Source organism: Coffea arabica, chromosome 8e (genome assembly GCF_036785885.1).
Source record: "Coffea arabica cultivar ET-39 chromosome 8e, Coffea Arabica ET-39 HiFi, whole genome shotgun sequence".
Classification (NCBI taxonomy): Eukaryota; Viridiplantae; Streptophyta; class Magnoliopsida; order Gentianales; family Rubiaceae; genus Coffea; species Coffea arabica.
In genome coordinates this window covers 45,427,381-45,439,749 of record NC_092324.1, presented here as the reverse complement: position 1 = coordinate 45,439,749, position 12,369 = coordinate 45,427,381, and positions in this window count along the sequence as shown.

Genomic DNA, 12,369 nt, shown 5'->3' with positions numbered 1-12,369 from the left:
AATTTAAAACAAGATTAGTCTCAATGCACCTTTTAAGAATTTTTGTGAGGTTAGTTAAACATTCATCAAAAGAATTACCATAGACAGTAAAATCATCCATAAACACTTCTATGATATTCTCCACATAATCAGAAAATATACTAACCATACACCTTTGGAATGTAGCAGGCGCATTACAAAGACCAAAAGGCATTCGTCTATAGGCAAATGTACCAAAAGGGCAAGTAAATGTGATTTTCTCTTGATCTTCAGGCGCCACTGGAATTTGTAGAAAACCTGAAAAACCATCAAGACAGCAATAATGAGATTTTCCTGCCAACCTTTCCAACATCTTATCAATAAAAGGCAATGGAAAATGATCTTTACGAGTTAATGCATTTAATTTTCTAAAATCGGTACAAACTCTCCACCCATTTTGAACTCGAGTGGGCACTAACTCACCTTTAGGATTTTCAATAACAGTAATTCCTGTCTTTTTAGGAACTACTTGAACAGGACTTACCCACTTACTATCCGAAATGGGATAGATTATACCTGTGTCAAGAAGTTTTAAAACTTCTTTCTTCACTACCTCCATCATTGGTGGGTTCAATCTCCGTTGAGCCTCTCTCGAAGGCTTAGCACCATCTTCTAACAAGATGCGATGCATGCAAGTGGCTGGACTTAATCCTTTTATGTCAGCCACTGTCCATCCTATTGCCTCCTTGTGGTCCTTCAACACCCGAATTAGTTTTTCTTCCTCTAAAGCAGTCAATTTACTGGAAATTATTACTGGGAGTGTATCTCCATCTCCCAAGAATGCATACTTTAAATTATCCGGTAACTGCTTTAATTCCACCTTCGGGGCTTGCACAATAGATGGCAAAAGTTGTGAATGAGACAGAGGTAATTCCAAGTAAGACACATTGGAAAATTCTGGACAAAGAGAATTCAATTCAAAAATAACTTCCTGCAATTCAAAAGGAAAAACAAACTTCCCTTTTATCTTTTGCAAATTTTCCTGACAGAGACCAGTAGAAATAGCAACCTTCAACGCATCGTCATTATTAAATTCAAAATTTTGCTGCGCCAAAGAATCAATTACATCTATAACAAAAATTGAATGAGACTCACCAGGATATTTCATGACATCATAAATACTAAATTTAATAACATCACCATCAAATTCCATAGTCAATGTGCCAGTGAAAACATCAATTTTTGTTCTACCAGTTTTCAAAAATGGTCTCCCTAACAGTATTGGAGATGAATTAGAATTATCATCCTCCATATCAAGCACATAAAAATCTGCAGGAAAAATCAAATTATCAATTTGCACTAAAATATCCTCCAAAACTCCATCAGGATAGGCATTTGATCGATCAGCCAGTTGAATTATTACGCCCGTCTCTTTTAAAGGCCCAATGTTCATCAAATTATAAATAGAACGAGGCATAACATTTATCGAAGCACCCAAATCCAACATAGCTTTTTCAATTTTAATATTACCTATTTTGCAAGGGACAGTAAACATACCTGGGTCCTTGCATTTAGGAGGCAATTTTTTCTGCAAAACTGCCGAAACATTTTCTCCCATATGCACTTTCTCGTTTCCTTTCAACTTTTTCTTACCAGTGCATAACTCCTTCAAAAATTTAGCATATCTAGAAATTTGCTTAATTGCATCTAAAAGAGGGATATTTACCTCAACTTTTCGAAAAGTGTCCAAAATCTCCTGTTCTTGCTCTTGCTTTTTGGACTTTGCCAGTCGACTAGGAAATGGAGGCGGAGGTGTAACCACTTGTGTTGATTTTTCTCCAAAATCTGGTTGTTCTAAGGCTCTAGGTTGAGACACATTCCCCTCTTTTTCGAGCTCTTCCTCGATTGCTTGTTCAGAAATTTTCTTGCTCGGCTCAGGCAACTCTTTGCCACTTCTTAATGTGATGGCACTAGCATTTTGCTTGGGGTTGACAATTGTCTGCGAAGGTAGCTTTCCAGATAATTGGGACTCCAATCTATTGACTGTGGAAGCTAACTGGCTCATTTGATTCTCCAAATTATGAATGCTAGTTTTCGTCTCCTGTTGAAATTGTTGAGTGTTAGTAGCCAAAGATTTCACAATATACTCAAGTGACATACCTGATTTAGGAGCAGGTTGTTGCTGTGAAAGTTGAGGTCTAGGTTGATATTGTGACTGTTGTGGAAATCCTGGTGGCCTTACTGCATAATTAAAATTAGGATGATCCCTCCATCCTGGATTATAGGTGTTTGCATAGGGATCATACCGTCTCTGAGGTGGTCCTGGAAATCCAACTGCATTAGCCTGCTCAGTCGAATCATCTTGGAGTGTGGGACACATATCTGTTGGATGACTCGAACCATAGCAGATTCCACATGTTTTCAATTGCTGCATTTGTCCTATAGCTAACTTTTCAACCAAAGAAGTTAGACAATCTAATCTTTGCTCTATTGAAGAATTACTTACCTCATTGACTCTACGAGTCGTGTTATCCTGCCTGTCTCCAAATTGTTGAGCATTTGCAGCCATACTCAATATCAAATTTCTTGCCTCCGTGGGTGTTTTATTCACTAAGGAGCCCCCACTGGCAGCATCAATAATTCTTCTGTCAGTTTGGGACAGACCCTCATAAAAATACTGGATGAGGAGTTGGTCAGGAATTTGATGATGAGGACAACTAGCACATAGTTGCTTGAATCTTTCCCAATATTCATGTAGAGTCTCTCCATTGAATTGTCGAATTCCACAGATGTCTTTCCTAATGCTTGCAGCTCGGGATGCAGGAAAGAATTTTTCTAGAAAATGCTTCTTCATGTCTGTCCATGTGGATATTGACCCAGAGGGCAATAATAGAGCCAATCCTTAGCTTTATCGGCTAAGGAAAATGGAAAGGCTCTTAATTTAATTTGCTCCTCTGTGACTCCCTGGGGTTTCATTGTCGAGCAAACTCCCCGGCAACGGCGCCAAAATTTGTTGGGTGTCAAACCAGCAAAAATAAAATTCCTACTCTTAAGTCACGAATTAAGTCCACTATGGTACTGGAGCAGGGACTTAGGCTGTGCAATGGGTTACTAGCTTCACCCTGGTGCCAGAGTTTGCTTGTGGGGATCTTCACCTGGTAAGCCATGAAAAGAAGGAAGTAAATGGATTAGTCCAGATTTTAACTCAAATGCAACCTCTAATGTAGGATAAGTAATGCATAGGGGCTGTTGATTTAAATCTGGTGTAGCCAATTCTCTCAATGTCCGTTCATTAGCCATGGTGCTATTTATCTCTTCCGTCTCACTAAATGAATCTACAAAATCTACTACTGAATTATGTCCAGTAGATGAGGAGGATGCCTCTGCTCGTTCTCTTGTTGCTTTTCTCAATGCACGAGCAGTCTTCTCTATCTCAGGATTATAATGCAGTTCACCTGTACGAGAAGATCTAGGCATAAACCAGTAACAATAAAAAAAAAATAAAAAAAAATAAACAAAGAAAATAAAATTCAAAGAAAATAAATTTATTTTGACACCAAGTCCCCGGCAACGGCGCCAAAATTTGTTGGGTGTCAAACCAGCAAAAATAAAATTCCTACTCTTAAGTCACGAATTAAGTCCACTATGGTACTGGAGCAGGGACTTAGGCTGTGCAATGGGTTACTAGCTTCACCCTGGTGCCAGAGTTTGCTTGATCCGATATACCAAAGTATATTAATTACGTGAAAGACAAAATTCGAATATAGCAGCGAGCAGGGTCGAATCCACAGGGACTTGGGAATTTATTTTGAATGAATGTAACATTAAATAAAAATGGGGGGAATTGATATGGAACTGTCTAATTTAATTGCTCAAATTAAAAATATAAAGTAAATTAACGGAAGGAAAATCTCTAGTCAAAGGTATAATCTCCACTAATGGTTCGAATCACTGATCACAGATGCAGAGATAAAATCTTTCATTTACAAATAAACTGGTTATGGTTGTCAACAAGCTCTGACAACCTGCCTAACCTTCCTGATTCGATAACCACAACAAACTCTGTAGTTATTGCCCTAACCAATTAAGCAGTCCTAAACACGCTCTTAGGATTTAACCTATTGACAGCATTAATCATTAGACTGGCCACCAATTATAACCAACAAACACACACGCTCGGTTTATTTAGGCTATATCATATATTTCCGCAACAACGACTCAAAAGTTTCTACTACAATTGAATCATATCACTTGCCACATGCACTAAAATTACCCAACAATTACGGATTGAGCACTCTTAGATGGCTGTTAATTACTCACACAATTAAACAGTGATCAAGTATTTAATTGCAAGAAATAATCATATGCATAAGTGAACAGGAAATATATAAATACTTGCAAATTAAAGAACGTAGGGAAATCAATTCGATCTCACAGTTTTGTCGAACCAAAGCTTCGATTTAACCTCTGACTAGATGAAGAAATTAGCCACTCCTCATAGTTGAATTGCAGCCAAAAGTACTGGATTGCAAAGACATTGCGTTTTTACTAGAAAACAAGGAATAAAAGATGTTTTTCCCGTTGGGGAATATTGTCGAACACCTGGCGTGTGTCAGAGGCCAGTCCAGAGAAAGGAAACTAGAACTAAACTAAACAGCTAAACTAGAGGTGTCCTTTTTCTTCTGTACGTCCTCTCCTTAAAAAGCCAAAAGTAAGATGACTAAAAGCTCTCTCCGGTGGTCCCCACACATGTGGACAAAGTCTCCAAAATTCCTTCTTCTTCCAAGTCTCTCTACGTTGCTTTTTTTGAAGAGCCCAAATGACCTATAGCTTTGTGGTCCCCACGAATCCAAGGCCTAAGGATTGAAACCCTTAGAAGTCTCCATATTCTCCATAAAGTCCCTCCTTTTTGGTAGTTTTCTGCTTCATTCCTGAAATTAAGTCCAGATACCAAATATGAGTAAATATCAGCAATTAACACAATATTTGTCAGGGATAGAAGGGGAAATCAATAATAAAATTACTAACAAATTACCCCCTATCAACTAGCTTCATTGCCTTCCCTGGAAACAAAATCCAGTCTATCACCAAAATACGGATTGTTAGAAGCCATAAACTATATAAAAAAATAAGAGAAAAATAAATAAAAAAAATAAAAACAAGATGAAATAAAAAAGAAGCAAATTAATTAGGCACCAGTCCCCGGCAACGGCGCCAAAAATTGACAGGTGCTGAACCTGTGCAATAATAAAAACCTACTCGAGAAAAATACAGATTTTGTATATAGCGGTGAGTAGGGTCGAATCCACAGGGACTGGGGATAATTCGTTTCTTCTAGAGTCCAAAATATGGGGGTTTTTGGATCAAATACTAACTAAATAAATTAACTGCAGAAAATAATTGATTAAGAGGAATAAGTAAAAGAAACTCTAGCCAAGGGTACACTTCAGAAATGGTTCATGCACTGATCATCGATTCACAGATAATTCCACATTTATTAATAGATTGGTTATAGTTGTCATGCACGCGATAAACAACCAACCCTTCCTTAATTTATCGATAGCTAAGGTACGACCGTTAACTATTTTCCTAACCCAAAAACAATCCTAGGTACGACCGTAGGATTTAATTTCTAGATTGCATTAAAAATTAGAAAGGCCCAATCCTAACTAACAAACACGCTAAGAGGGTTTGTTTAAATTAGATCGTATGTTTCCCTGACATAAACCCAATTACGCCAGTTGCTACTGGGATAGAGGTAACGAACAATTACGGATTTAATTACCCCTATTTAGCAAAATAGCCTATATGAATAATTAATTATTGCGCACTAATCAATCATACACAAGAGTTATAACAATTAAAAACAGGAATCATATAAATACCAATAAATGAGAAAGCAATTAAAATAAATTCGATCTCACAGTAATCGCAGAACCAAATCTTCAGTTGTCCCCTTGACTAGAATTAAGAGGTTAGTCCTCCATTAATGGAGAACAACCATGCGAAAGAGCTAAGAAAAGAAAACTAAAACTATGCTAAAAGCCTAAACTAAAACTATTGATTGATAATAGTTCTCTGTACGTTTTTCTCCTTTTTAAAGCCAACAATGACTAAAGCTTCTTATCCCTGTGGTCCCCGCTGGAATTGAGAATCAAATTAAAGGTGGGGCTCTACCGAATTCCTTGCTTTTAGTTTCCTATTGCCCGTAGGACTCCAATCTCCTAATCAGCAAAGGAAATGCAATCTCTTTCTAGCACCATGTGGGCCCGGTTGTTTGAAATCTCAATTATCTCCAAAAAGTCCCTCATTTTTTTAGTTTTTTGTTTCACTTCCTGAAATTGAGTCCAATACCAAATATAAGTAAATATTAATAATTAAAACAATATTTGGCAAGGATAAAGGGGAAAATTAACAATAAAATAACCAACAATTAACACCCTATCAGTAAACGTTTCGTTCAATAAGAATCAAGACATGGAAATTCACTTGGAGAATATTCGTGAAATACTCGCTCGTTTTTCAAACTATGTAACTTTGTAACATTTATACTTGAAAATGCCATTTGAGTCGGAAGTACAAGGAAAACGTATTTCTAGTAGTCATGGTTGTATTTCTCAAGGGTACAAGTTCGGCCAAATCCTTACCTATATACCTCGATAAAAGAAGACGCAAATCTCTTAGATAGTTCAAGTGGTAATCGCTCTTAACCCTTACTCAAGCTACAAGTATGTCTACCTAACCCTTGAGCGTAAATTTGGGCAGCACGCCCTTTGTATTTTCCTATTTTCCAGTCATTTATGACTTCATTCTTTTCCTCAATCAAACCCAAAGTTACATACAAAATAATCTCATTTCAATAGCCGTTCAATAGTCTCAAGGTAATACAAGTACAAAATCAAGCTAGCAACATGTGCGGAAATGAGGTTTAGCAAAAGACAGATTTGATGTATTTTTACGTAACGGACACAACCGAGGCTACGCTTATCGGATTGAGGTGCAATTTATACCGTTATGAAGCTAAGACGGAGTGCTACAACTTTGATGAAGATCACTTAGTCCAATTTCCAGTGTAACCCAGTAAAATTCCCAATTTACAGAACCAAATTCCAACTAATAGACCAGTTAACAGCACTACCTTTAAATGGCCATATCTCAAGCTACCAAAGTCCGTTTAAGGCATTCTTGGAGGCGTTAAAAAGCTAAGACAAAGTATTAAAACTTTCATGTTTTGACTAAAAGCTAGTTCAGTACGTATCAAGGTGAATAAACGCAACTAACTTAGAGTACTGTCAAAACTGTCCACTAATTTACTCCTAGGGCAGTCAGGGTATTTTCATCTTTTCACAGGCTATATTGCTCCGATTGAGCTGAAATTTTGTAGGAAACCATAAAATGTCATTATCTACAATTTTCATGTTTTGTGCTAAGCCTAATTCGGCTTCTAACATGATGAAATAGAATCGGGCAGAACTGAAGCTAAGATTTCCAGAAATCTAGAATTTTGCTATATTCAAGCTATACCTCTCATTTTTACCTTGAAACTACCACTACTATCTCCTTTACAAGATTATATACCACATATATACATCATACAACTCCTAACCCATAAGAAACCCTAACTCAAAAGTCATCCATCTAATCATCAAAATCATTTGAAACAAGCATCACAAGCACAATACTACCATTAATACCCAACTTGATCATGATTAATGGGGAAAGAAAAGTTGATCAGCCATTATACCTCAAGACAAGAGCTTGCAAGAATGATCCTCCACCTTTCCTTGAAATTTTTTGTTCCTTAAGCTTCCTAAGCTTCCAAACTAGTGATTGATCGGTTTAGTTTTTCTTGTTTGCAATAAAAAGGTTGGATTCAAGGTTGAAAATGGAAAACTCTCTTCACTCTCCTCCCTCTCCTCCCTCTCCTTGCTCTCGGCTGACCAGATAAAAAATGAGGAAGAATGAGCTCAAATGAGGGATAAGAAGGCAAGACAAAAGGTTGGTCAAGGAACCATAGGTGATTGACACTTGTCATCACCAAAACCAACTAAAATTTTATTTTATTTTCCTTGCATTTTGGCCACATTTTCGGTTATATGGCTGAGGATGAGGGGGGGATATTTTGCAAAAATATCAAGGGTATGTGGTAGTAGGGAAGTGGTGGTCAAGTGGTGGGTTCAATCGGTAATGATCGATATCCGTCGGTTCGAGCCGATTTTTCTTAAATCGCGTATACTAAGGTTTTTGCCTTCTAATCACTAACTTATTATTATCACTTCAAATCATATATTATTTCCTCATCCAAAAGTCACTCTTACCTACCAAATTTGATCCTTACTCCGTACCGAATAGTCACACTACGGAAAAATGTGTAAACCCTAATTCGCTCTAACTTGAAAACGGACAACGAAACCCTTACTTCTATATTCATTTACACTCATTGTAGGGTGATTGGTTAGTAGGGTCATAATAAATGAATAATTCCCAAATAAAAGGGTATTTTTAAGAAAAATATAAAGAATTTTACGGGTCCTCACATACTGCTTTAATCATCATGGTGACATCCTAAACTACATTGAAGCCAGCTATGATCAGCTAAAAATCCCTGCAAATTGTTGTTGTATTCAACTTGGACCAAAAATTGTTGCTTCGGTCTCTTAGTTTGGACCAAAGCTATATCCAGTTTGAAAATCCTTACTTGTATAACAAATAATGAGTTCATCCAAGTAATAGTGTGTATTTTAGTGTATTTGTATGTGTAAAAACGTATTTCAAAATAGCTTAAGAAGTGGGTGTGTGTTTGTATTTGTGAGTGTTTTAGTGTGTGAAATTTTTTTTTTTGGTATGTAAAAATGTATTTGAAAGAGTTTATGTATCAAAATCTATTAATTAATATATTGAGTCATATTTGAGTCATGGGTTTGACATAATCCAATATGACCCAACCCAAAATTAACCCAATCTAAAGTTGGGCAGGTTGGGTATAACCTATTTAAATGAAAACCCAATACAACCCGTTCAAAATCCGCTCAACCGCCTAATTGCCAGTATAATTGTGATGAATGAGATAACCTCCTCATTTCTTAGAGCTTGTATTTTGAAAAAAAGAAAAAAAATGCATCACCCCTTGTCCTCTCAAACTTTTCTTTTTCATCATTCTTTGAATATTAGTCAAAGATTCAATGGACAATGTTAGACTAGTTCAACGATGACCATAAACTCTTTATGACTCAAATATTAATTTCACTTTACCGTCTCTACTTTCTATTGTATTAGCACACCATCAATTTGAGTTACATATATATTTTGAATTCAACAATAAAAAAGTGACTTTAAAAATATAATATATCCAAACGATTTTTCAAATATAAAAACTCCTAAAAATCATGAGATAAATCATCTTTTAATTTATGTCTATCTTATAAATTATATGTCGATTTGAGTAGAACTTTTCATATACTGTTGCATACATATACTCGAGATTTTTATATCCGTTCCTAGATTTCCTTCCTTTCTTCTTTCATCTTTTGCTTTAGCCCTTTGTCTATTTTCTAGTGTGATTGTTTAGTTATTGTTTTTCATATAAAAATCTAAAGTAGTTGACCATTATTAACAATAGGATGGCTATGCACAGTGTCCTTCAAGGATGGTAGTTGAGAACAGGAATTAAACAATGGAAAAAGTATCTTTGAATTCTGACAAATAACGCTGGGCTAGATCAGCCCTTGGCTGAAGGTGGCTGTCAATATCATTGTCGTCTTAAATGTTTCAATTCAGTAGGTGATGGACGTCAATGCTGGAGAAAGTAGGCAGGACTGAAGGAGCATAATTTTTAAAGGTTAAGGTTAATAATCTAATTAAATACTTCTGGATTATGTATAACAATAATGATACACTAATGCCATTGAATTAATCGTACTGCAAAGGAAGATTAATAAAATTGGACTAGGTCTGAAGGGTTACACGTGTGTAAATAAAGTTGGATAAGTTCCTAATGCAAAAAAAAAAAAAAGAAAAGAAAAAGTAGTTGGGTAAGTTTGATTATGGTATCTCTAAATTCCGTAAATACCGATCAGATAACAATTTGTACCAATACAAGTTGGCTCGATTGATAAGAACAGACTATTTTCTTACAAAAGGTTGCGTGTTCAAATCCCACCACCAATGTGAGAGTTCTGTTGTTGGGTGATCTCACTGTCTTATGAGTTGAGTTACAACTTCTAAATTTATAATGCTGTTGTACAACCTTTGGCAACTATTATTGATTTATGCTCCATTCTTTGTATGACAAATACCTAATTTTCGATATATACCACTTAATCAAGTTCATCTTCTAATATTTAATTAAGTAAATAGGTTTCATTTTAGTCACTTATTATATGTCGACTCATGTAAGTAATAAGCCACATAATGAATAGGTCTCATTTTATTCAATTTATTATATGTTGTAAGTCACACATCACATAATTAATAGGTCTTTTTTTAATCATTTATTATATACCGTCTCATGTAAGTTATACACCACATCATCAACAAGATATGTAGTGTAAGGTCAAGATTGGCCAAAAGTGATAGATCATCTCCTAATATTTAGTTAAGTAATAGGTCTTATTTTAGTCATTTATTATATGTCATCTCATGTAAGTAACAAGCCACATATTGAATAGGTCTTATATGTTTTATTTAATTTATTATATGTTGTAAGTTATACATCATATATGATTAATAGGTCTTATTTTAATCATTTATTGTATGTGGTCTCATATAAGTTATATACCACATCATCAAGAAGATAGGATCAAGATTGACCAAAGTGATTTTTGTTTTTTGTGCAATAATAAGATTGTGATTCCAAATTATAAGTTGGGTTTTAAGTGTGGCCAAAAGTGAATATATATATATATATATATATATATATATATATATATATGTATAATCAATATTAGTAGCTTCAAAGGCGTGAATTATTTCAATAAATTATACTAAACAATCCCGGCTTATAATCGTTTGAGCCTTTGATCCTTGACATTGTAAGTTGTAAGACGGGGGATATTTTCAATATCTAAAAATTCCTTGTTGCTCATATTTTGCTCCCTATGTATTCGTTAGAGTTTTTTGTTCATTTCTCATAGACTTTCCATTTTAATTAACTTGCACACCACTGCCAAAACGTATAAATTGAAATTACCACTGCTAAAAGAAAGAGATAATTTTATCAGTATGAGATAATTTTATACATTTATTTCACCAATGTATCTTATATTTAACTAGTTGAGAGCATTAGGTAATTGAGATGTGGAATTTAAATTTCCAAAAATTTAAACACAATGAAGTCAGATCTCTTGCAAAATGGAGCAGGGATTCGACCGTGGCAGTGCTGCCAATCCAAGAACAAGGTGCAAGAAATATTGCACGTTAAAATTTGGCCATTTCTGGCTCGAAAATTAATTTGTAAAGATGAATTGGTTATCAACTTATAAAATGTATTTACACAATATCACGTGTTTCGATAGCAGATTATTTGTAGAAAATTTTAAAATAATGTTGTAGTAGTTTTTGTGATTTGATGTACGTAAAATACAAATTTGATTAAAAATAAAAAATAATTAAAAAATGTCAATAATGCAATCAAAAAATATTTTTAAAATAATGAAGTTCAAGTTTGTTTGGATTGTGAATTATTTTCAAAAATTTATTTGTTTGCATCATTAACACATTTTTTAGTCATCATTTTATCTTACATGCATCACATTAAAAAAGTGTTAAAGTATTTTTTTTCAAAAAATTATGCCAAATAATCTGTCATCCAAACACATTTGGATACCCTTTTCCTTGTAAAAAATTTTGAGTATTGTTCATTATCCATTTATTTCTTTAGTGTGTATTCTGTTGTATTTGTTTGCATTAAACTCACCTTTTCGCATAATTGCAAGTGTTTCAATAATTTGATTTCAGTCCCAATAATTGCATAGCCTCTGATTTAAGCCATTCCAGCAAATTTTTTTTTTGCACCCAAGGCCAAATTGATGACAAAATTAGATTGATTGCGATCGCATATGCTCATTTCTGCGCTACATATACTAGAGACAATTTCACACAGCTCCCCTTATATTCAACGTAATTGCAGAAAATTCCCCTCTAATTATTTTAATAACATATAGACCCCCAAATTCTCATTCAATTTTTTTTGGACTTAAAAGAAGTTTTAGAATCAGAAGAGCACAAACATGCCTCTCAGCAGATTTTCCATCTTACATTTACTTAGAAAACTGCTACAGTAACAAAGAAAACCAAGCCCCCGCTTCCCCCACCCCCAACACCAAAAAAAAAAAAAAAAAAAAGGAAGAAAAAGTCAAACTTGTTGCTACATTTAAAATTCTGTCATTTTCACACCTGTTTCTTGCTTTCTGA